At 41.4% G+C, this 27,218-nt stretch overlaps 1 protein-coding gene and 1 non-coding gene across 13 annotated transcripts in view; both read right to left on the bottom strand.

Annotated features, from left to right (window-relative positions):
* The window catches only part of CDK14 (cyclin dependent kinase 14), a 571,841-nt gene that overhangs the window by 151,992 nt on the left and 392,631 nt on the right, over nt 1-27,218 (bottom strand). Inside the window, exon 15 of one of the 12 annotated variants that reach the window (XM_061586436.1) lies at nt 533-644. The exons of 8 other annotated variants lie outside the window; for them this stretch is intronic. The gene's annotated coding sequence lies outside the window, so the exon portion shown is untranslated. Of the gene's footprint in view, nt 1-532; nt 645-9,755; nt 10,571-11,007; nt 11,085-18,287; nt 18,366-27,218 lie in introns of those variants that run through there. 3 more of the 12 variants (XM_061586435.1, XM_061586437.1, XM_061586441.1) reach the window with 3 other exon arrangements.
* Nucleotides 4,730-4,852, bottom strand: LOC133365714 (U6atac minor spliceosomal RNA). Its single transcript, XR_009758306.1, has one exon. It is a non-coding gene; the product is annotated as a U6atac minor spliceosomal RNA (small nuclear RNA).

A 27,218-nucleotide genomic window follows, 5' to 3' on the forward strand; every position in this document is an offset into this window, starting at 1 on the left:
ATAAAGTTTCATCCCTTGAGCATTCTGGTTTTTTGACCTCTTACTTTTCTCAAGCCACAGAGTCCCTAATGCAAAGACCATCAGCGTGGTTCTATAAACATGCACCAATATCCAAATTCTGTAGAGAAATAACTCTAAAATTTGAGCTAGGAGAATTTTGAGAGAATTCCACAGACAATACCTGAAAGGCATGATTGTATGGGTCAGTGTGCAGCACAGCATTCCAGCTACTGAACTTCAATAGAAACATTATGGCATGAAGTGGGATAGATTAATTCTATTCATAGCTATTAGTTACTTGATTGTGAAATACGCAGGAGTTTTCAAGAAGCCAGTGCCTGGAGCAACCAATGAGGATAGTAAGTAATATATACCCACACAGGTGGTCAGATTTAACTCACATTCACTGCAGGGACTGCATGAGAGGAAAAAAACCTGTAGATATACACAAGGTTGCAGCATCTTTCATAGCACAGCTCCAGTTCTATGTATATTTCAGAGATAAACTGAGCTTTATGACAGGCATATTTTAAACTGCTATGGTTGCAATTGACGCAGACAGGCCCTAACATGATCGCGAACACATGCCCCATGTCCCCATTTCACATTCTTTATGTAGCAAACAATCCTCGGACAGGGATTATCTGTGAAAGAGAGGAATAAAGAAATTTATGTTACATTTAACACATAAAAGTAAGTGGACTGCCTTCAAGCCGATTCCGACTTATAGCGACCCCATGAAACCTTTGGTTGAGTTCATAGGGTTTCTGTGGTAAGCGCTACTCAGAGGTGGCCTACCACCGTTTTCCTCTGAGGCTGAGAGGCAGTGACAGGCCCAAGGTCACCCCATGATCCCCACAGCCATGTGGAGATGCGAACCATGGGCTCCCATGTCATAGCCAAACACTCCAGCCACTGTCCCACACTGGCTATCATTGAAAACATACATTTTAATTAATACTGAACTGCCAAGGCTCAGACAGAAAAACCAGAATAGTCTCTGAGGTTGAAGGGGCCATTATGTGCAGGCCATTACACCTATGGTATAGAAACTGAGCTCTTCTGAAGATGTGTATACCATAAGCCAGTATACTGAAACCCTGACAACCAGAGGCAAGTGGAACTTTTTCATGGTCTAGGGATATAGTCTCATGAAACCAGAAAAAGAGACAAGCCCATCTTTCAGTTTCATCCACCAGGACACTTAACCACCATCCTCTGGGGGTGCGCTCAGGCTCCACAAGGGTTCCTAAGGTCGAAGGGGTTGCCTTCAAGTCAATTCCGACCCATGACGACCCCATGTGTAAGGCCTCATGGCAAGCGGCACTCAGAGGAGGCCCACCATTGCCTTCCTCTGAGGCTGGCAGGCAGTGACTGGCCTACACCCCATTGGCTCTTCATAAGGTAATTATCTGAATTTATTCCAACTGTGGCTATAGAGATAAGCCAACAGTTCTTGTAAATACTACCACATGTAAGGGTTGTGGGCCTTCTCCTGGGGGGAGGGGGTGTAATAACCTTTTGAGGCCTCAGGAAAGGCTTTGAGGCTTTCCATATATATGCTTTCCGACTGTGGCCCCTTAGAGGAGCTAACAGGCTCCTCTGCTGTTGTCCCAGCAATGTTCCCTGGGCCTACCATTTCAGGCCTTTAAGAGAGAGAATCAGCTCTCTAAATGTCTCAGCCCAGATTACCCATGTCCCTGTCTGTTCTGAGGAGGAAAATCTAACGTTTCCACAAGAACAAACCTGAAATACATAGGATTTCTTCCCATATATTTCACCCCTTATGTTTCTGAGAGAGGAGGGAACAGACTTAGCCAACCTGAAGGTTGACTAGGTTTAAGGGAGTCACTTTGTGTAACCCTTCCACATAGAGGGAACACACTTTCTCCAGGGAGTACACTACATGTATCCACTGCCCCATGCTTTGAACTAAGCACCTGGCATCAGGGCTAGAACACAGGGAAGAGGGAATACCTTGTCACGTAAGCTTGGGAATCCCCAATCCCCCAAAAATTTTTGATAAGCACCCTTTGTTCCAGCTGACAACCTCTGGGTAAAGGGGCCTCACATCAACCATCAAGGCAGAAACCAGGGAAGCTAGACCAATTCAAAAACATCACAAAGAGAACCCACTCAGCCCTCCAGACATGTCTGAAGGGGTGTGGGGAATTAAACCACCTCTGTGGGGTGTTTGGCAGGAGCACAAGGGAACATCCTTATTTTATTTTATGCCCTGTGGCCAGGAACTGGGACGAGGGCTCAGGTGCCACAGGCTGTTCCTCAATTTACTGGAAAAACTGCCTGGCCAGAGTCAAGGGTAAAATTTCAGGTGCAGATTCCAATTCATCCCCTGAAAACTTAGAACAGAAGCAGCCTTGAAGATTTCTGGTTCCATGAGAACTGGGTGCAAACTGCTGGAACAAACTGCTGGAGGAGCTCAAAGGGTGAGATCCCACAAAATGGCTGCCAAAGGAAAATCTGTGGGATTTCCTGCAAATATAACTGGTGGTTCCGAGTATCCCTGGCTTGTATGTCTCCTTCATGAAGGATATCTCCCCCAAGGGGGAGGCCCCTTAAAATCCTGGGAATATATATAACGTCAAACCAAGATGGAGACTAGGATCCTTGCTGCAAACACGAAATGCCTCTTTGCCTATTTAGTAGGCAGCTTTGATTTACATGGGAACACCCATTCTGCATCCCACACATCATCAAGGGCTTGAGAGCAATAACCAGCTTAGCACCAGTCGACGGAAGCCTTTTTAGCTCCCACTGAATTTGACTGGGCATGGGCATCGCCTCCCCCCTCAATATCTGAGAACTGCAGCACTCTGTGTGCCTAGGTTGCACTGGGTCACCTCTAGAACCTTTCCTAACGATTCCCCCTCTTTCCTATCAGGTTCAGGGGAATCATCCAAATCAGACAATGCCCCCTGTTGGCCATAGACCTGCTTGGGCAACTGTCCTTGTACCTGTAACCCCTGGACCATAGTGGGTGCGGGGTATGCGTGTGTCTGGGTGTCTGATCAGTCCTGTTGACTCGTAGCGCCCTTTACCAGTGAGATCCTTGTCTCCCACCATGGGCGCTGTCTGAACCCCCGCCCTGCACAATATGACAGGGAATAGGAGTAGGACACCCAGGTTGATGTTGGGGGTGTGTGCCACCCCAGCTGATGGCTAGGGTACAATGAGAGGGGGATCTGGTATAGCTGTATTGCTATGGCAAACTGCTAAATCTCCTCTCCCTGCGTGAGTCGCTAGAGTGATATCTGCGCCTCTGCTTTCCTTTATGGCAGTGTTTCCCAAACTTTTTTTATTTTGTTGTTGCTGGACTACAGTTCCCATAATTCCTGACCATTGGCCGTGCTGGCTGGGGCTCATGGGAGTTGTAGTCCAGCAACAAAAAAATAAAAAAGTTTGGGAAACACTGCTTTATGGAATCGCCTACTTGAGGGCCTGTCCCGCTTACTTTTAAGGGCATGGTAAATGGGGCCCCTGATTTCAACAAAGATAAACTCCTTGACCCCAGACAAGAGCTTAAGAAACTGAGAATGGGTGGTGGTGGAACTTCCATACCTTCAGCAGGAATACTCACCCCCCTGCTGCCCCCACTGAGGGTTGGGTAGAGCGCAGGCTGATAGCTTCTTGAGCCTTGCGCTGGCAGCTCTCAAGAATCCATCACATCTCCCGTGTAACAGAAGTCTTGGCGGGAGAACGAGGAAGAGGCAGGCAAAGCCATAAAGTGGCAGCCGCAGCTGTTCTGCACTTAGGACAAACCGCTGTAGCGGGTGCCGCTCAACCCCCTGCTGCCGTGCACACTTCACTGGTTCTTCTCCTCAGAAAGGTGAGGGGGGAGCCAGATCCTGTGATTTCGCTCAGCATGAGTGTGGCGAAAATGCAGCTCCAAGGAGCAAGAAGTCAGTCTCCCTTCAAAAGTGGCTGCCGCTGTTGCTGAAGCACTGTGGCTAGCCACGCTCAGTTGCTCTGAAGAACGCCTCACTCGGCGCCAAACTGCTCAGTTGGACTGAACGATCCTCCCAAGCCCCCGGACCCATGATGTGAAGGCGGGGGGGGGGGAGAAAACAGTAAAGGATGGAGACAGAAGAGAGAAATAGCTAACATTAAGGAGAGAACGACAAAAAGCAGAAAAAATGGAAAAAAACAGCGGTAAAAGAAAGTTCTGAGCAGAGAGAAGAAAAGACCCAACCTTCACAGACCGCGGGCAGGGCTGGTCTGGAGAGTGGGATGACTCCTCCCCCAGGAGAGGAGACTAAGAAGTTTCTAGACCCTGCCTGTCACAACCAGAGGAGGAGCCATCCCTAATCAGGAATGTCCTCCAGCCCTATCTAGCAAAACTGAATTTATCTTGGGCAAGAAGACCTGATATGGGTGCAAGAGCACCTCATCCTGGTGGAACAAGCACAACTATGGGTCAGATGAAAGCTCACCCAGTTCCAAAACCCACCTAGCGGATGTAATAGCAACAAGACTGTCTGAAAGATGGCAGGTGGCTATAGGTTCAAGTGGACACTGGTCAAAGCCGAAAAGACCCAATTAAGGTTACAAGTGGGAAATTGATGAATCACCTGAAGGGAAATCAGAGACACCCTTTTAATGAACCTTTTATAAAGAGGATGGGGCAAAAGAACTGGAAAATATTCTACTCAGTGCTGTTTGTTGCTTAATAGAACTGGCACTCAACCCTGAGAATAAATATGTCTCTTCTGCAGAAGTATGTTTAGATGCCATGAAAAAAGTGGCAATGCTTTAACCATGTCTGTATAGGCCACTAGGACCTCTTCCATCTTTATCAAGGGGAGTGCTAACTTCCTCTACTTTACCTAAACAGGTTCTTGAACCCCAGATATCATGAACAAGACTTGGAAATCACTCATCCTTTTGATCAGGCCACCTGACACATTTAGAAGCAGATAAAACTTCATAGATAGACCAAGGCAACAGTGAAATGCTATGGCTATAAAGAATATAGGTTTGTTGCACCAAAATTATAGCCCCAATGTTATGTGCCTAGATGTTTACATGATGATACAGTCCTATCACCTGAGCTTGTGTGTGCCAGAATACTAAAGTAGATCTTCCAAAGGGCAAGAATGAATGCAGGTGGACCATTCACTATATCAGGTTATCTAAGTGTTCATTGCCATTAAGAGTAGCACTGGGTCAGGAAAAGGAAATTCTTTCTTTCTTTCTTTCTTCCTTCCTTCCTTCCTTCCTTCCTTCCTTCCTTCCTTCTTTCTTTCTTTCTGCCTTTCTGCCTTACTGCTCTAATTAGCTCCAAGGATCTAGTGCAGTGTCTTAATCATGTAGCACAACTGTTGCAAAAGAGGAACCTGTATGATTGTGAAGAAATATCCCATGTAGCAAGTAGTGTCCCTCCAGCTTGTCAGGGAAGAATATTCCAAACTTACTTTGTCCAGGCTGCTCGCTGGCTGCTTACAGGCAAGAGAGAGTATAAGAAGGCTTCCTAACTCAGTGGTGCTTTGGTCAAACAACAAGTCTACCTGACCTCTAGAGTGTCTTGTGTTTCTTATCTTGTTCTTTATGACTCTTGGCTTGTCTACTGGTCCTGCCTTCTGGTTTGCCTCCCAATTCCAATTACTCTTCAGTCCTGACTCTCAGGTCCTGACTTCTAATTCACTCCAGTCTGCTTCCCACAGCTTACCCTGCACAGCGATTTACTAACTGTTCATATAACCAGCTACATGCACACTCACAGGTGTTGAACAAATCCAGAGATTCTGCTGTTGACTTTTAAGGCAGAAATTCATGATTTTTGCATGATATCATACCTCATCTTGCCATAATGTGAAAATTCCAAAAACCAAGCTGTGTGCACAATAGAAATCTCATTCCTTGACTTAGGTATCTATGGGTAGCAAATGGAATTGTATGTTTGGAGAGACAGTGAGTCTGGCTTTATAAACTGGCTTGGCATAAATACTTTTAGTACTTTTGCTTTAAAATGAATAATTGCCTGGTATGCCTGTGTAATGAGTCACTATTCCTGTCCTACATCACCACTAAAAAACACAGTCATGGCTATTTTTTGCATATTGAAGTCTAGATTCTGAACAAAAATAGGATTTTTGCTTAAATGATGGCAAGTTTAAAAATTACTAGTTGCAACTACAATTTTAACATAATGGCCTCTTACTATTTTGTATGGGGAGGGCTTAAATAAATATTTTATATTTTTTAAAAATACCCCATCCATAGCTTTCACTGTGTATAATCAACATTTGGAAAACTACCATTTGGAAAATTAACTGCAGCTGGAAAAGGGTGCTGTAATTCTTCGAAGCAAATTAAAAAAATAATAATAAACTCAAGAAATAATAAAGCCTTCATAGAGAGTTTCAGCAATTATATCTCCACAGCTACAGTATAACCCAAAACTTTGAAGCAGCTTTGATTGCTGAACCATGGTTGAAAGGAATAATTTGGCTTTCACTAAGAAAACAAGCACATTGATTCTCACCACAATGGAGAGAGGCAGTTTTAATTAAACCTTAACAAAAGACGAATAAAGAATAAACTCAATAACCATTCCACAGGACTCTATTTTCATCTGTTTAGCTGAAGCTTGCCATGTTCCTGCAATAATTAGCCACTGTCCAAGGAATGCTAGAGTTGTGTTAATGTTAGTAAAGATTCAATTAGTTCAACTATCTGGAGAGTATTCAAGGCTCAGCACAGCACTAATTTCTCCAGGCTTTATGCGTTCCTCATATCAAAATATATTAAACTGAAATATAAATGAACAAAAGAAGTCCTCCATTTCACTTTAACTATTGAAACATTGCATATTTAATCATTTTATTACCATCATTTTCAAAAGTCTCTAGACCTAGTAGACATGAACTATTTATTTATCATCATCTTGGGCGTGGATAAGCTAAGGTTATAAATACAAAGACAGGAAAAATATTGGAAAGGCTCATGGTTCCTTTCCCATTTTCTCCTCTTGTTACATATTTTACTTCTTTCATAGAAAATTAAGCAGTTAAAAAGCATTGAGAGCACAGTGACACAGACAACTGTTTCAATCTGTCAGACAGCATGGACAGACAGCGGGGATCATGTCAGAAAATAAGAATGGCCCCTAGTGGTTTGACCTTCCTGGTGGGAGAGAGAACACAGTGGTATGCTTGACAAGCTTGACAACAAAAGAAGTATATTTACCACCACCACCCCAATATTCTGACATGCTTCTCATAGTAAAAATGCAAGTAGGGATGAGGGGGACATATACTGTATGTAGCAAGGGATAATTTATAATCACTGACTAACACTACAATCCTATACATGCCTACTCAAAAGGTAGCGCCACTGAGTTCAATGGGACTTACTTTTGGGTATGTGTGTATCTCCTTCCCACAAAAACCTGCTTCTAAGGAGCATTTGGACCATAGGTGCTAGATTCTACTTATTCATTGCACATTTACTACAACACCATGCACATGCTTTCCCAAGCTATTGAAAATGGGTCATATGGGCATGTCATCCCCTCCACACCTGCCTGTTTGAGAACTACGTTGGGCTGCCCTTGAAGACTGTTCGGAAACTACAACTAGTCCAGAATGCAGCGGCCAGATTGCTGATGCGGACCAGAAGGTCCGCTCATATAACACCTGTTCTGGCCCATCTGCACTGGCTTCCTGTTTGTTTCCGGGCTAGATTCAAAGTGCTGGTTTTGACCTATAAAGCCCTACACGGCATGGGACCGCAATACCTGGTGGACCGCCTCTCCCAATATGAACCTACCCGGACACTACGCTCAACATCTAAGGCCCTCCTCCGAGTGCCATCCCATCGAGAAGCTCGGAGGGTGGTGACTAGAACCAGGGCCTTTTCCGTGGTGGCTCCCGAACTGTGGAACAGCCTGTTTGATGAGGTGCGCCTGGCGCCGACGCTACTATCTTTTCGGCGCCAGGTGAAAACCTTTTTATACTCCCAGGCATTTTAAAGTGTGTTTTAATAGCATTTTCATCATTATTTGTATTTTGGATGTTGTTTGGTTCTTTTATTGTTTGTTTGTTTTGTTTTCTTGATTTACTGTATTTATTGTATTTATACATTGCTTGTTTTTTATCTTTTTGTACACCGCCCAGAGAGCCTTCGGGCTTAGGGCAGTATATAAATTAAATTAAATAAATAAATAAAATAAATAAACTAACTATTTTAAATTGGTCTTCTGCATACTAACTTTAATGGCAGCTGCTGTGATTTATAAGAGTGCATTCTCTTTATGTTGAGGTGTTTGAGAACAATTTTGTAGAATCCTCTGAAAATTCAGGAAGTTCAGATAAAAAAATATTTCAATTTTTTACTGAAACCCTCATGATGTTGATGAGGCATATTTCCTTTCATAGGATCCCTACAAAATCAAGATATTTTATCCATGTAATGGACCATCCTGTTTGTTGCTATATTTTTTAACCACTCTCTATAAAAAACATTCTCTATAAAAAGTAGTTACTAACTCCTGGAAACAGTCAGATATGTCATATCTCCCCAAATGTAGCCTACATTTCTAGGGCATTATTCCATTGACTTCACTATTAAGCATTACTACATAAATATATATATTTAAGATAAATCCATATAAATACCAGATAATAACTTAATACATGTAATACAAATTCCAAACAAATCAGTTTTAAAATCTTAGTTAGACTTCTATCATCAGGATACAAGAATAATAAAAATGTGCTTCAAGAGGAAATCTCATCCACCCAGAACTGAGGCATACAATCCACAAAATTAGTCTAATCCCAAACAACTGTGAAACAACAGCAGATCCTTAATAGCTTCCTGGTAAGGCAGGTATGAGGAACCTGTGGCCCTTCAGATATTGTTTGACTCCAAATTCCCATCAGCCCCAGCCATGGCCAATAATCAGGGATTATCATAGTTGTAGTCCAACAGCTGGAGGCAACAGGTTCCTTACCCTTGCTGCATGTATTTCATATAGCAATATAAACAATTATGAATCTTGAAGAACCTGAACTGAATCCTATGTTTTTGTGCACTATAGTCCATTCTGTTATACTCTCTCTCTCTCTCTCTCTCTCTGTACTTCTTGAATTTAAAGATGTTATGGTCTCATTTTTACAATTTTTCTCTGTATACACACACACACAGAGGGGGGGGGAGAGAGGGAGAGAGACTTCATTCAATGATAAAACTAGGTGTCTGATGAAGAGGATTCCAGTCTATAAAACCTATGACAACAATAAATGTGTAGGCTTTAAGGTTCCACAAATCTTTTGTTGTTGCAGTAGACTAATACAGCCAGTCCTCTAGAAACTATTTATTTTATACTTCTAGTTTATTTAGTTTATAAGATTCATAAGGGGAAACTGTGGTGAAAATGAGAGGGAAGAATCTGAGTTACATTTCATTAGTATCTGAAGAATAAGGACTACTTGTCCAAACTGTCATCAAGAGTATTTGAAAGTGTACCTTTAAGAGTCACAGCAAGCAGCGTCTTTGCAGCTAAAATTGTGAAGCCAGGCACCCTAGTTGCAGTTCATTTAAACCTTTTTTTTTTTAACTGTTTTAAAAACTGTTTTTCTCACATGCATTTCCCCCACACACATGGGGCCATATTCAATGTTAGTCCTACTCAGGGTAGATCCATTTATGTTAATAGACATGGCTCACTTAGGTTCATTAGTTTATTATTCTGAGGAGGACATAGTTAAACACAAGTCACAGAGACTAATTTTAGTTTGTAAATTTTTGCCAAAAACACAAATTGCAAAATACATTTAAGTATAGACTTCTAAAGTAGATATAAGATACAGGATGTGGTTTCTGTTTTCCTTTTCCAGACTTGCAAATATTTTGGGTTGTTTGAGTTTGACTGATGAGAATAAGAGTGTTTTCCATACAGAGTAAAAAGGAACTTGTTTCAGCTTTTGGAGTGCAAGTCATTTTTACCACACAAAGCCCCTGTTTTTGTGCAAGCAGAAGGGAATACTTTGAGCCTTTTGAATATAGGAGACCTTAAAGCAGACAATAGTATGTAAACAATTTGCAAATATATAACTTTGCTAGAACAACCTCAAGGCTGAGAGTAAAGCTTTCAGAAAGACCCCTTCATCAGATTTCCTTCTACTCTTCATCCTGAACAAAGCCTTGGCTGACAATACAGAAATCTCCTTCTTTCTTCGGATTAAACCCCTTTGCAGGAAACGTATGCAAATGCTGTACGTGTTTCCCTTGTCTGAGGCTACTCTAAACCAGATATCTTTTCACTGTCTGTTTTATTCAGCCAGACCATCCTACTGGTTGACAGGGAGACCAGCCTTCCAATTCAATATGTTTCACAGTACTGACAGTTGGATCCCAGGGCTTACCATGGACTTTAAAAAGAGTTCATTTAGTCATAATTAACTATTCCTTGCATATTTTCTAAGGTACGGTAATTGCGGTAACAAGTGAAGCATTCATTCCAGTTTTCTTTAATTTTCTTTTCCACAGCATTTAAAAAAAACCTCCTTTTCCTTTATTTCTTATTATTGGCCTCCTCCGCGGTAACCTTTAGAGAAGCAAGACACAATGAAGTACAGAGAGGGAAGGGGGGTCGGGGGAGAGAAGAGTTCATGAAAAAAGCAAATATGGTCCAAAATATAATTTTTATACCACAGAACAAAGTAAATGAACAGGATAAAAGTAATATTAACATTCAAAGGACAGACAAGTTAACCTATTTGCATATCCAGGGAATAATTTGTATCTAATTTACTACATATTTAGATGATAAATGTATTTCCTCTTATCCACCTGCTCTTAAATTAGTTGGAGAATATTGTATTTTCATTCACAAAAAAACAAAACAAAACAACCAAAAACATTCCTCACACTGAACAGATTAACATACCCAAAGGGAACAGGATTGTTTATTTTATTTTTTTATTGTGCAGATACAAATAAACTCATGGATTTCTTTTCAAATCCCTACAAACATATAATGAAAGATTGGTTCTAAATAGGGAATAAATTCTTCACTGATAACTGAGGGATCATTTGGAGATTATTAGCAGCTTTTTCTCCTGAAAAACAAAATTGCAATTACATCGATGTCTAGCTTGGATCTACCAAAAAAAGGCACTTTTCTTCACCTACGATGAAACTATTCTGCTACTACATTTCAGTTCCGCCCCCTCCAAATGTACTAGGCATTTTAAATAATATATTAGTAAATGGCATACCACAGCACTACAAACTCATTATCCAGATTCCATGAAGAAGGAAGATATATGGTAAAAAGTATAGCATTTGTGATAGTCAAAACTGAGTGGAGTATCCTCAGAACAAGAAACATTAATCTGGATGAAAGTTTTGAGCATTGTTGATTGATCGTTTTAATACTAAAGTAAAGGCGTGAAAATCATGGCAGAAAAAGCAGGTGTGCCTTTCCCAGTCTAAGGGCCACATTCTGTCTTGGCCAACCCTCCAGAGGACACATGCCAGTGGTGGGTGTGGCCAAGACAACAGTGGGTGTGGCCACACCCCCACAAACCACAAAGATACATACCTCCTCATAGCAATTAGACTTGAAAAATGCATTTTATTTTATTTTTCAAGCCTAATTGCCAGGTATGTCTGTGACAGTGTGTAGTCTTTCTGAAGAATGCAGCTGAGAAAGGAAGGATAAACTTCCCCTTCCCAGCTGGGCCCCCTCCCTCTGTAATTAGGCTTGAAAGCATTCTATTATAACCAATAGAAACCCTTTCTTCAAGTCCGATTAGAGCATGGGGAAAAATCTGGCAGGGTGGAGTCACAGCTGGGGATGGAAGAGTTAACCCTTCCATCCTCACCTGCAATCCCATTGAAAATGCCCTATGTAACAGTTAGGCTTGAAAGAAGCAGTCTATTGAGTACAATAGAAGTTATCGTCACAAGTGTAATTACAGTACAGCAGAGGCAAAGATAGGATGGGTTGCAGTGGGCTGGATGGGGAGGATGCAGAGGCTGCATTTGGCCTGCAGATTGGTGGCTCCACATTACTGCCCTAGTTTACCATGTTCTCAATACTCAGAAATTAGCCATTCAAACTGTAGACACCACTTATGCTATATATGTCATATGCATAAGTGACACCGTAGCATAAAAAGATAAGAACATAAGAAGAACCTGCTGGATCAGGCCAATGGCCCATCTAGTCAAGCATCCTACTCTTGTAGTGGCCAACTAGATGTCTGTGGGAAACCTGCAAGCAGGACCTGAGCACAAGGGCACTCTCCGCTCCTGCAGTTTCCAGCAACTGGTATTCAGATGCATTCTGCCTCTGACTGTGGAAAAGCATAGCCATCATGGCTAGTAGCCATCACATGAAATCATTACGTATCTGGAACATTGCAGGGCTGCATATCCAGACTCCTTCCAAATTGTTTAGATATTCAAATCAGAGATATTCATCAGGAAAGAAAATCTATAATTCTGCACAAATTTAAATCTGTTTGCATATAGTTGAGTTCAATGACTAGTGTATAATCAATTATTTCTAGCACTGCAGCCAAAGCTCTAGATATTATGGTGGAAACTATTTAGCTGACAGTATATTGAGGTGCTCTATGAACTTCCTCTAGGATGCACACGTTACCATGTTGAGGGGGTCTGAGAGTGTAAAAGAAGCTGAGAGCAATGCTGTCAGGAATCTAGACCAAGAGGCTAGACTCCTAGCAGGGGCACTCAAGGTGGAATGGTCAAAGCTGAGACACCAGACTAAGATGCATCCAAACTCAGAGGAAGGCAATGGTAAACCACCTCTGAATACCTCTTACCATGAAAAACTATGAACAGACTATCCAAAATGCAACACGAGATACTGCTGGAAGATGAGCCCCCAAGGTCAAATGCCACTGGGGACGAACAACGGACAAACACAAGTAGTGCTGTGACTAATGATGCAACCAGGTCAAAGCCGAAAGGAAGCCCAGAGGCTAATGCGCACATATGCGAAAAGAGAGTCCAGAGCTATATGATGTACACAATAGGAACATGGAATGTGAGAAGCATGAACCAGGGAAATTTAGAAATTGTCAAGCAAGAAATGGAATGCATCAACATTACAATACTTGGCATGAATGAATTAAAATGTAATGGGACTTTCAATCAGGCAACTACAAAATATTTTATGCAGGAAATGAGAAATTAAGAAGAAATGGAGTTGCTTTAATAGTGAGACGTGATGTAGCAAAAGCAATTAGGAACTATAATGCAAGGTCTGAACGCGTGATATCAATGAGATTAAACGGAAAACCTATTAATATAACCATCCAAGTCTACACTCCAGTGGAAAACACAGAAGAAGAAGAAGAAGAAGAAGAAGAAGAAGACGAAGAAGAAGACGAAGAAGAAGACGAAGAAGAAGAAGAAGAAGAAGAAGAAGAGAGATTTTATGCAGAAGTACAGGAAGAAATTGATCACACACTAAGACAAGGTGTTCTGATAATCATGGGGGATTGGAATGCAAAAGTAGGAAACAGAGAAGAACTAGGAACTATGGGGAAATGGGCCTTAGGAGATGGAAATGAAGCAGGAGAGAAACTTATTGAATGTTGTGAAGCCAATCATTTGTTTCTTGCAGACATATCTTGAGCAACCGAAAAGACGACTGTACACGTGGACATCACCAAATGCTCAATATAGGAATCAAATTGATTATATAATTGGTAGCAGAATATGAAGAATTTTCATACTTTCTGCAAAAACAAGACCAGGAGCAGACTGCAGTACAGATCATGAACTAGTAATATTGAAAATCAGAGTAAAGCTAAAGAACAACAATAAAGCAATCATAATGTCAAAATACAATTTACCTAACATCCCAAAAGAATATAAAGATCAAATAAGGAACAGATGTGATGCTTTAAACTTAGTTGATAGAGAACCAGAAGAACTATGGATTGAAGTCAGAGACATTACCAGGAAGAATGCAAAAAGACAATACCTCAAGTTTCAGCTAAAAAGAGACGAGACCTCAATGGATGACTGATGAAACTCTTCAAATGGTTAAAGAAAGAAGGAAAGCAAAAGCAAAAGGAGATACAAACACAGTCAGAACCCTAAGTGCAATAATATAGCAACTAGCATGTAGGGACAAAGAATACTATTACAATAGTTATTGTATAGAAATAGAAGAGGACAACAAAAAGGGAAGAACAAGAGCCCTATTCCAAAAGATTAGAGAAATGAAAGGGAAATTTAAACCAAGGGTAGGGATATTGAATAATCAACAGGGGAACACACTGACCGACTGAGATGAAATAAAAGACGGAAGCAGTACACTGAAGAGCTATATAAAAGAGATGCAAGGATAGCAGATTCATTCATGGAGGAACTGTATGATGAAGAATCAGAAATTTTAAAATGTGAGCTGAAAGCTGCTCTTAAAATACTTGGAAGACACAAATCACCAGGAACAGATGGCACACCAATAGAGTTGCTACAAGTTACAGAGACGGAATCAGTCCAAATTTTGACAATTTAGTTGTTGTAAACCGCCCAGAGAGCTTCGGCCAAGGGGTGGTATATAAATACAACAAACAAACAAACAAATAAATAAATAAATAAAATGTGTCAACAAATATGGAAAACTAAATAATGGCCCACAGTCTGGAGGCATTTGATTATCGAACTATTGCCTTAATATCCCATGCAAGTAAAGTAATGCTCAAGATTCTACAACAAAGGCTTTTACTATATATGGAGCAAGAAATGGCAGATGTCCAAGCTGGATTTAGAAAGGGAAGAGGCACCAGAGATCATATCGCAAACATATGTTGGATAATGGAACGGACCAAGGAATTTCAGAAGAAAATCACCCTGTGCTTTATAGATTACAGCAAAGCCTTTGACTGTGTAGATCATGAAAAACTATGGAATGCTTTAAAAGACATGGGAGTGCCACAGGGAAATTCACTAATAGGCAAAAAACCTTATGGTTTAAGAATGTACCTATAGCTAACAGATATTTCTATCAAACTTAAAAAACAGGGAAATAGGGCAGCTTTAAAAGAAATGGGGGTGCCACAGCATTTGATTGTCCTGATGCACAACCTATACTCAGGACAAGAGGCTACTGTAAGGACAGAATACGGAGAAACCAATTGGTTCCCCATCAGAAAGGGTGTGAGACAGCGGTGTATTTTATCACCCTGTTTGCTTAATCTATACGCAGAACATATCATACAGAAAGTGGGACTGGACCAAGATGAAGGAGGTGTGAAAACTGGAGGGAGAAATATTAACAATTTAAGATATGCAGATGATACCATACTACTAGCAGAAACCAGTTAATGATTTGAAACAAATGCTGTTGAAAATTAAAGAGGAAAGCACAAAAGCAGAGCTACAGTTGAATGTAAAGACTAAAGTAATGACAACAGAAGATTTACGTAACTTTCAAATTACTCAGAACACAGCTACCCCACCTAAAAATAGTGAGTAAAAACAGTATGACAATATAACTGTCAAGGATTATTAATACCTTGGCACAGTCATAAACCAAAATGGAGAAAACAGTGAAATTAGAAGAAGGCTAGGACTGGGGAGGGCAGCTATGAGAGAACTAGAAAAGGTCATCAAATGTAAAGAAGTATCACTGAACACTAGGTCAGGCTCATTCAGACCATGGTATGCCTGATCTCTATGTATGGATGTGAAAAAAGTGGGTAAGAGAAAAATCAACTCATTTGAAATGTGGTGTTGGAGGAGAGCTTGGCAGATACCATGGACTGCAAAAAAGACAAATAATTGGGTGTTAGAACAAATTAAACCAGAACTATCATTAGAAGCTAAAATGATGAAACTGAAGTTATCCTACTTTGGACACATAATGAGAAGACCTGATTCACTAGAAAAGACAATAATGCTGGGAAAAACAGAAGGGAGTAGAAAAAGGGGAAGACCAAACAAGAGATGGATTGATTCCATAAAGGAAGCCACAGACCTGAACTTACAAGATCTGAACAGGGTGGTCCATGACAGATGCTATTGGAGATCGCTGACTCATAGGGTCGCCATAAATTGTAATCGACTTGAAGGCACATAACAAATGAACTTCCTATGTGCTAAATATAGTATTATTTTAATGAAGATGTGCATATTTGCATACTTTTCAGGATTTCTGTGCTACCCACAGCCTGTAGTTGCAATTCTGAACATCCTAGTTTGTTTAAAATAAAAAATGTATACATGAAACATCACATCTATACTTTCTGCTTGCAACAATCCCTGACCACTTAAAATGCCAGCTGGGGCTGATGGGAGTTAGAGTCCAATAACATCTGGAAGGCCACAGTTCCCCATCCCTACCCTGTGAATCTAGTGGAGTGATGCCATTGTACAGGGAGAAAGAGACTAACGTCATATCAAAATTGGACAATGGCTCTGCTTATTAACAAGTCAAACTTTACTCAGTTTCCCTCTGTGTAGCCTGTTTCTAGTGGAACAATTTTCTTTTGTTGGGATTAGAATGAGGCTGCAGTCCTGAAAATGTCTGCTGGTTCCAAACAGCAACGTACCACAGAAGACTCTTTCCCCACAGTATCTTCAGCAGTGAGCTGTTGTTTGTGCCTCTCCAGGAGATTTTGAGGCCAACTTTCCAACTGCCAGCGGAGACCAATGGAGTTTCTGCTCCACTAGATCGCAGGAACAAGCTGCATGAGAGTAGCTAAATGCAGACTGGGTTTGAAACAAGCTAAGCCATTTTTCAACAATTAAGCTCACCCATTACTAGGTTTGTTTAGTTTCAAAAATTCTCCTTGCAACTGGTTCAAGTTCAGAAGGATGCATCACAACTTCTTTATTAAAGTGAAAAAAGGATTCTAAAAATGACAAAATTAAAGATGGAAAATAGCATTTTTGGGCTGAGCTGGACCATTTCAATAAAATAAAGCAATTACTATCTATATTGCAGCCTTCACTGGGTTGTATTAGTCTCTACCTGCCACGGGTGCAGTTGTCCAGGGTCTCTTAGACCCCTTACTTTTGGGGGAGCAGGGTCCCTGTGCCTCCAGCATCCTATGAGCCAAGCAGCATGAAAGGGGAGTGTGTTTGCCACTGAGAAGAGTCTTCTAACATGCTTCCTTGTCCTTTCTTACTGATTGGAGCTAATCAGAGTGCAAGGAGGTGAGTCAGCCACTGAGAAGATACTATTTTGTAGCTAACACTCTCTCCTTTCATGCTTATTGGCTCCTAGGGATGTGTGTTGTTATTGGATAAGGCATTAACAAGGATCTAATTCTCAACCCAGCAGCAAAAAAAAAGGGGGGGGGAGGGAAGGTTGTGGCTATGACTATCACGAAGGGGCCCTGCACTTCTGAATTTGCCACTACACTACTGCTACCTGCTTTGTAAGCTTTGAAAGATGTGTAATAGTTCTCTAGCCTCTATACCCACTCACGTAAGCCTTAGTTTTTCTTACTGGCTGGAATTTATTTATTGCATTTGTATACTGCTGAATTTGTATATAGCTGAATCTCTCTGGGCGGTTTACAACAATTAAAAACATTAAAAACAAATATACAAATTTAAAAACACATTTTTAAAAAGCAATTTAAATGTCTTTCTTTGATAGTCTCATTGTCCAATTTAATTTTCATCCATCATTAAATATCAATGTGTTAAATACAGTTCTAATTTACGCATATCTACTCAAAATGAACTTTAATGATGCAATTCACATGCTATTAGGAGGGCATAGTATCAAGTAAGAAAGCTCAACAAGAGCAATGCTGGACAAAGGTCTGGAACAAAGAACAAAATAAATCCCTATGCCCAAATTCTGAATACCAAACAAACCTATTTCAAAATCGAAGCAGAAAATAATTAGAGCTTGCATAGATGAAGGTATGGCTATCACTACACTTTGAGGAATCCAGTTTGAGGGCAGAGATTGTGCAGGGGAAAGTGCACCAGTCATCAGGTTCTGGTATCATCAGCTCCAAAGGTACTGCCAGGGCTGGCAGAGGTTGCTTGTGTGGTCTTGCCTTATGATTCTTGTACTTCTTACAGGAATACTCTGCAGGTGTATCCTGATGAGAGACTCCTTTGTCCTTCAGGTTTCCATGCTAAAAACACTTTAAGACCACGTGCAATTATGGCTGTCACTGAATGGAGAACTTACTAGGTGCTGTGGTTAGCACAGGGGATACAGACAGAAACAGAATAGAGCCTAATGATGAAATTGATGACAAACGTAGAAAAAAATCACAGCCAAAGTAGTCAATGGCAGGAACTTAGAGTTCAAGAGCCCACTCCCAAAGCGTGGCATGGAGAAGGGTAGGACAGCTGTGACAGTGAAGAATCCATGAAATGTCCTTCCCCTAGGCAGAAGAAACAATAGTCATGTTCATCAGTGCGTAGTTTCTCCCTGCAACATTTGGACTTCATGAGGTAACAAAAGCCGCAGAGGGAAAAATTTCTAACAAAAAAATAACAAAGGAAAGCAAAAAAACCAAGCAGGAAGTTTCTAACACGCGTTACCACAAAATCAAAATGGCGTTCCTGCCTTTTTCTGAGGAAAAATTATAAACTGGCAAAGCTGAGAATAGAAAGTGGCCTCTAGAGGGCTTCAGTGCACTTAACCACCGATAAAAATGGCGCTCCTGCCTTCCCCGAGGAGGCTATAATTGCCTCTCTCAGCTTCTAAAAAAAAAAAAAGCTCAAACGGAGCAAGACGTGGCCCTGCCAGTCAGGAAGCCATCTATGAGTAGGTGCAGGCACTAGAGCGAGTGCTCTACATGAAGTCTCACTCCGATTACAAAGCCTGAGAGACTGCTCGCCCCTGGAATGCAGGGCAGACCCTGACAAGCGGCAGTTAGGCAGATGGCTCTGCCCCAGGAGAGAGAAACTGGCAGTTCAGCAGAGCACTCTATAGATCGATGCCAAAATTGTTGGCACAGGGCAGACCCCAGTACTGCCCCCATTTTCCCTCACAATCTCCCACTCAGGCATTTTCAGTAGTCTAACAGTAACATATAACACACATATACAACCAAGGAAAAGGGAAGAGGAAGCAAGCTAGTAAGAGGCAAAGAAAGTCTAAAGAAATTTGGACCAGTAAAGGACCCTACTGTTCATGACTGAAGGAAGGGTCGAACTGGAGGGTGGAACAACTCCTCCCCCTGGAAGAGGAGCAAAGGATTCTGGACCCTGCCTGTCAGTCCAGTGGGAGGCATCATCCCTACAAGAGAATGTCCTCCACTGCCAACAGGTAAATTCAAGTTGTTACTCTATTATAAGGAAAAAATAGGGAAAATATTAGTAGAAAAATGAGAGAAAGACCTTAATTCCAACTAGCAGTTTAGTCCTGGGGATTCTTTTCTTTAGCCATGAAGCCAGTTGGCATGACATCTCTAGCAAAGTTGTGCAACTATGCCTGCAGCATGCTTACCTTGCATCACACACCGTATATCTAAACAAGTGTAATCTTCACTTGCAGCTACATGCTGACTGTAGCAGTGTAACACCGTAAGGGGAAGATGTCCTTAAGAAAGGTAATCACCCTAATAGATAAAATTACCTCTGCTATTCTCTGTAGTGTGTGGTGTCATTTTCTTCCTTTACCTTCTTGCAACTGGCATCACTTATTGCCAAAAACCACAATATGCACAAGAAAAAGCTATGTCTGTACATTAGTGTCTTCAAACACTAATGAAGTCTGCATTACCATAAATTAATCTGCTGCCAGGTTCCCACTCAAAATTGTCAATGCCCTATGAAACAGCCTTGCAAATAAGCTCACAAAAATTAGTAGCCTGCTTTTTTTTTTTTGCTAGCCTGCTGGGGGCTGCCAGAATAGGGTACCTCCCCTCCTTTGTCAGTCTACTTGGTTTCTATGTTGACTGCAGAGGAGAGACAGAGTGCTCTGTTCCTCCTCTGCCAGCCAGCTCACTTGCCTCAAATGAAACTCCATGTGCTTGCCTATGTGCAATTTGTTGTTATCTATGGCATCCAGGAAAGTGCTGAAATACAAAGGTGCTATTAAGAAAGTTCTGGATCAGAAATTCTGCAAAAGGATACCACTCAATAGTACAGCATGTCTTCATGCAGAAGGTCCCATGTTCAATACATGGCATTTCTAGTTAAAAGCATCTTGGGTAGCAAGGCCAAGAAAGACTTCCCTCGTCCTGAGACTTCAGAGAGCTGCTGCCAGGCAAAGTTAGCAGTTCTGGACTAATAGTTATATAAACTCTGTATGTTCATATGATGGAGGTAGTGCCCATGTCTATGTAACATGTCTTATCCCTGTCCATCCAATTTGTTAGCATGAGGTGGTAGACTACAGGAACTAGTCCCCACTTCAATCTATTTCATCAGCTCTTTTTCTACGTTGGGGGTTGGGAAGAGAGTGCAGTAAAGGGGGATGTGGGACGGAATTCAAATCATGTGTCCTCATCTATGTCAATATAATCACAATATTCACTTTCCATGTTTTAAAAAACAGTGTAATTAACTAGCTACCTCAAGTGATAATCCAGCTTGCTAGTTTGTTTCTATGTGTATACAAGATAAACTTTAGTTACAGTTTACAAAATTACTACTGCATTGCCTACAATAAGAGGATCTGAAACCTAAGTTGCACGTCTCTGCATTATCTTACTGTTATTCAATATTATACACAAATAATTTCCTCATACCAATAATCTTATGTACCAATGAGGGAATGAGTAGCCTGTAGCATTAATTCTACAGTTCAACTAACCAAGGTTGAACTCAGTAGGAAACTGAGCCAAGCCCAAGTACAGCCCTCTAGGCCTCTCTATCTGGCCCGTGGGTCTCCTGAGTACACCTTTCCCCCAATCTGCTCCACTTGTGTGCTCTTGCCAGGCTGGAATGTGTCCTTGAACTGTGATGTCTGGATGGAGAGAAGTGTGTGTATAAACCTCTAATTTTGCATGGCTAGATTTGCATGTACAAAGGTAAGAGTTGCATCCATTGTTCCACCCACTTTGCCTCTGGCCCTGCCCACCACTGAAATGTGGCCCCCAGAAGGTTCCTCACAAGAGAGTGCAGTCCTTGGGCTAAAAAAGGTTCCCCACCCCTGAACTAAACCAATCAAGATGAAAAATTTCCCCAGTTTCACACAGTTACAGAATATCTTAGAGCAGTGGTTCCCAAACTTTTCCCCCCACGGACCACTTGAAAATTGCTGAGGGTCTTGACAGACCACTTAATGATTTTTCTGCCTGTTGTCGCAATTGTAATGTGCTGTGCAAGATGTTTTTTAATTGTATTTGTATTTTTTCTATTATTTCTTATATTTTGTATTTTATTGTATTCTATAGAATTAATATTGTAACACAATAAAATACATGACATGAAATAAAAGAAGCAATTAAAAGACAATTTAAAAACAATATAAATATTAATGCGATGGATGTGCCATCTCCTGTCTTCAACCACAAATCCACAGACATGTCGTGGACCACCTGAATGATGCTCACAGACCACCAGAGGTCTGCAGACCACAGTTTGGGAATCCCTGTCTCAGAGAAGATTGCTTGTGCATGGGTAGGAATAACTTATGAAGTGCTTATATTACAAGACAAGGGGAGGAGGATTAAATTGAACTGCCTATTCCAAAGCCTAAATATAGGGGAAATGAGGTAGCTGAAGTTTTTTGAAGGCAGTCAAATAACACTGTATTGTAAAGCAGGAATGGTGTTCTGGTCTTATGCAGTTTGCCTACCCACTGGAAATAAACATGAGCTGGTTTATAATTCAGTCTGTGATGGAGACAGTTTTTTCCCTTCCAGCAGAAGCAAAAGGGGAAGGGGAAAGAGAGAAAATCACATCCAGAAATCCCTCCCTGCTTTATAATGAATGCAACCCATACATACAAGCTTCTGCTGAATTGCTACAATTGCAGAGATAAACCATTTGAGAGTATGTCAGGTTTAATTAATACAACATGACCTGATCATTTGCAGTTAGGAAGAAAGAAGTTTGCATTCTTTAAATCCAGAGCTCAACCTACAGATTATGCTAAGTTGCTTCATTCACAGTCCACACTCCTCCGCATATGTCAGATGGGCAGCATTTGTCCCCTCTAGTGATAAACAAATTATACATGAAATCAATTCCACTTCACAATAATTTTCCCTATTGGGCATTATCTTTCCTCCTCTGCTCCCTCCAGTTAAGCATGCATCCTGTAACTTGCTAATGAGCTGGGGGCTCTCTGTTCCAGGTGGCACCCCCTGCCTCGAAGTCATGACATTTCCCATTTCGAATGCTGCTGGCATTTTTCGACAGCTCCTGCTAACTAGCCTTTTTGACCTGCACTAAGAGGAACTCATCTCATTGAATCCTCTAACCTGCCAATCATTCCAGCAAATGATCTTCACAGTCACTCCCAAGGCAGGGGGAAAAAAAGAAACAGAAAGAAAAAGCTAGCGAGAGAATGAGGGAGTAGGAAAGCAAGCTGCCTCTGCAGCTACCTAATGAGAATATTTTAAGTCTCAGAGGCAGCAGAAACACTGAAAAACTGGTGGGAAAATTAGGATAGAACTGAATGCCTGGCAATTACTGATTTCTTTCCATCTTGAGATCACGTCAAGAGCAGCACTTCTGAGCTATGTTTTTAACCAAGACAAGTAAATTTCACTTTTTCAGCTATGAAAATACATTTTTCTTTTTGCCACCATTATCACAAGTCTACTTTATCAAATAGCATTCTTTTAAAATTAATTAAGAGCTATAAGCTTGTTAAAATGAATGTTTGCAGCTAGGAATGATTATGTGGATTTGGGGGGGATGGTTGTCGGTATATTCTAAGAACATCTTTTTTACCCTGTAATAATGTCTCCACATAGACATATGCTTTGGCCTATAAACACTACATACAATTTGTACATTAGGTGGATAAAGTCTTGTAGGTTTAAAAAACTTTAGCACAGGCAAAACTGTTTATTTTTAACAATGGTTATGCAATGATATAGCTGTATTTATTTAAAAGCTCTGTCCATCTTTTAAATTCTGTTCAAACTTTGTGAATGCTTGTTTCAGGATCACAAAACACCGAGCATGAAGAATTTTAGCAGCAATTCCTATGCATCATATTTTGTTGTGCAAAGATAGTATTTTACTTCATGATTCTGAGTTTGAAAATTCTCCCTTGCTACCACCTTTCATTAGACCTTTAACAATATTTTAATTTTATATGTGGATAAAAACATCCTATTATAGACTGGCATAACAAAATCATGCAATTTGATTGAATTGGTGCTTTGAATGTTTGCAGCTAGGAATGATTAGGCAAGATTCTCCCTTCAGCTAAGAATGTTTAATTCCCCATTAACCTAAGTGGGTGTTGGTATCGGACATCAGAATTGAGTCTGTCTTCATGGCACGTAGCTTTCTTTGCTTCAGTCTTTGTACACTATATATCAATATTTTAGTTGTAAATCTTTCAGAAGCTCTTGTTCACAAAAACGATCCTTGCATATGGTTTCAGGGGGGTTATAATTAACAATGTATTTTACTTCAGAATTCCACTAAAAGTAAAAATGATTTTTGAGTTTTGAAATGCTGTAGAGTATGCCTTTGAGACAATGCCTCTAATTGGTTTTGCTGTCTCTGTAAGTTACAGGCCATGTGTCACAACTCTGCTTTGTCTAGAACCCTCAGTTTCTCCCCTTCAGTAGTTCCACCTCTTCCCCCTGCCTCAGACAAAGCCTAGCTAAGGGATCATGTGACACAATAATCCTAAAAAGAGGTAACGGTCTATGGGATAAATAGGATGGTTCAGAATTTCTTTTGCTTCTCCTTTTAGACATTGTCATTAAGGCATTGTCCTCCATGTATTCAAATGTCATTCCAAACTATCAGCCCACTTCAACTCAAGCGGTCTTTTATTATCAAGTAAACCACGTGCAGACCAAAAAGATTGTTTAGTGGGAATCTGCTGCTATCCTAGTATTAATCATACAGTGAACATACAGCAAGGAATATTCAATCTTTGTCATCGCAAATTCAGGAGCATACAAAAAACAGGAAAAAGAACATGAATTGTGCATGATAGGAATTTTAATACTATCAGTAACTGGTAGGCTCTATTAACATAAATCCTTAAAATTTTAATTTAATTTTAAGGAAATAGCCATTAAAACACGTCATCCACATAATTGAGGATGTTTTGCTTTTAGTCAGGTCTACATATTTATATTAGCAAACCTTAACTGCACAAAAAAGGATATTGTAGAACTGGAAAAGGTTCATAAAAGGGCAACCAAAATGAGGCATTGATCAACTCCCCTATGAGGAAAGCATGTGGAGCTTTTTCGTTTAAAGAAAAGGCGAATCAGAGGTGGCATGATAGAAGTGCATAAAATTATGCATGTCATGGAGAAAGTGGATAGAGAAGTATTTCTCTTTCTCTCATAGCACTAGAACTTAGGGACATCCAAAGAAGATAAACGTAGGAAGATTTAGGACAGACAAAAGAAAGTACTTTGTCATGCAGTGGATAGTTAAACTATGGAATTCGCTCCCACAAGAAGCAATGATAGCCACCAATTTGGTGGCTTTAAAAGAAGTTTAGACAATTTCATGGAGGGTAAGACTATCAATGACTATTAAGCTCTCCCTTCACTGTCAGAGGCTGTATGCTTTGAATACCAGCTGCTGGAAACTTCAGGAAGGGAGAGTCCTCTTCCGCAAGTGCTTTTGCACTCAGGTCCTACTTGTGGGCTTCCCATAGACGTTTGGTTGGTCATTGTGAGAACAGGATGGTGGACTAGATGGGCCACTGGCCTGATCCAGCAGGTTCTTCATATGTTTTTATTTCATAAAACAAGGGGAAGGAAACCTGCTTTGAATTCCTGTCCCAAGAAGTCCCTCAGTTCTGTTGCCAAATTCTATTGCTAAGGGTCCAGATTCAGGACCCTAGCATGGAGATAGGGGAGATGAAATCCTTTGCCACTTGCTGTGTTCCTGATCTGGACTGGGGGGGGGGGTGACGCTTGCAGCTAAATGAATGGGACCTTTTTGCAATGCAAATTGCAGGAGCAGGGGGATGGATCTGGAATCAGGACCACAATGAAGGAGACAAAGGATTAGAGCTCTCAAACCCCCATGCTATAGTCTTGATCTGGATTGGTCTCTCTGTGCTGGCAATGTGTGTGTGGAAACCCCCTGTACTCAAGAGCAATGCTACATAGTTAAGGTCACATGTACTTTGGCCCACACAATGGCTTGCCCAAGACATCAGGTAAGCTTAATAGTATGGAGACTTGAGAATGGATTTCTCATGTTCAGGCCCAAGTATACTGCATTGCATGCCATACTTTCAACACATAGTCCTGAACTAGGAAGGTTTCACTGTTATTAAACTTACATAATCAAGCATTAGGTATGCTCATGATACAGTGACCTTGCTGTTGCTGTGGAGCACGTAGGTGCTCTAGTGATCTCCATGCGGTGAAACAGGAGGGTTGGCAGCTAGAGTGCAGGTGATGTAAATCTCAGTCCAAATCTGATCAAACATGGGTGAAGCCTATTGCCTGGCAGTGACAAAAAGCTAGTTTTTCTACCATCATTGCATCTGGCAGAGCTTTTCTAAGTGTGAATGAGATTTTGTCATCTGACCAAGCAAGCATTACTTTGACATCTTTGGCAGCCTGCTGTAACAATGTTGTGAGTCACGTTAGGGGCAAAAAATGGAAATTTTACTCACCGTGAATTTCTATTTGTAGATAGTGCTGGAGGACATTCCTCAGTAGGGATGACTCCTCCTACTGGTCGTGACAGGCAGGGTCTCTAAGCTTCTTTGTAGCCTCTCCTGGGGGAGGAGTCGTCCCTCTCTCCAGACTGAACTGACAGAGCCAGGAACACCCCTTAGGCCCCCAATCCACAGCCTCGTAGACACCCCCAGAGTGGAAGCCTAAACCAGGAGATAGCTGAAGAAAAGATGGCAAACCAGCACAGAACCGATGTGCCGGAGGACAGAACACACACGAAGGGAGACACACAATACTAAACAACGTGTGCAAATGTAAGGTGCTGGCAGAAGCCCTAACTCCCCCACTCCCCCTCCCGCTCCAGAAGGTTGGCGTAGAGGAATGAGAGGTGGGTGGAATGTCCTCCAGCACTATCTACAAATAGAAATTCACGGTGAGTAAAATTTCCATTTTTGCTAGATAGTGCTGGAGGACATTCCTCAGTAGGGATATGACAGAACAGTTTACAAGGACTCCGGGTGGGATTCCTCTAGCTGGAAGGCAACACCTTCTGGAGCACCTTCCTGCCAAAGGCAGCATCGGCTGATGAAAATGAGTCTATTTTATAGTGCCTGATGAAAGTGTGTGGAGAAGCCCATGTAGCCGCCCTACAGATATCCGTTATGGGGAACCCCCCTTTAAACGCTGCAGAAGCCACCGCCCCCCTAATTGAGTGTGCCGTGGTACCCAATGGAGGTTCCTTACCCAAAGTTTCATACGCATGAGCTATAGCCTCTCTGAGCCAGCGCGAGATAGAGGTGGTTGTCACCTTACACCCCTTTGATTTCCCAGAGAAAGCCATGAAGAGGGCCTCAGACCTCCTGAACTCCAAGGTACGATCCAGGTAGAAACGAAGGGCCCTCCTCACATCTAGTGAGTGCCACCTGTCATGAACCTGTATATGTTCATGAGTTATTAAAAAGCCCATAAGTAATATCTTGGCTCAAGCAAGGGGCTCTGGGAGATTCTACAGTTAGGAAAAGACAGGCCTCTGACAAAGCAAAATCCTGAGTTTCACTTTCCAGCTGAGGACGGTTAAGAAGAAGCCTAAACACAAACACCTGGCTATCTGTGCTGATTAGCAAGTGCCTAGCACTCAAGGTCATTCTTGGCCTGTGAAGTTTGAAACACGGTTGGGAGGGGGGCCTGAAGGCGCGCAAAAGGGAGAAACATCTAGAAAGGGGTTACACCAGCCCATTACTGATTGGATAATTAATCTGGGACCGTTAGGATCCTTTCCCTTAAGTATAGGGCTGGAATCCCAAAGCTTTTGTTCCCTGAAGTTGACCTAAAGGGTTCCTGGTTCCCTAAGAGTTGCCTATGGGAGGCAACTACGCAGGGTTCCAGTTTTCTTGTTTTGATGCCAGCCTCTCTTAGGAGAGTAGTCATTGCAACCATCTACCTCATGTGTAAGTATTAGGCTAGAAAAGGTTGTTATTTTCTTGTTGTGTCTGT

Source organism: Rhineura floridana, chromosome 10, assembly GCF_030035675.1.
Source record: "Rhineura floridana isolate rRhiFlo1 chromosome 10, rRhiFlo1.hap2, whole genome shotgun sequence".
Classification (NCBI taxonomy): Eukaryota; Metazoa; Chordata; class Lepidosauria; order Squamata; family Rhineuridae; genus Rhineura; species Rhineura floridana.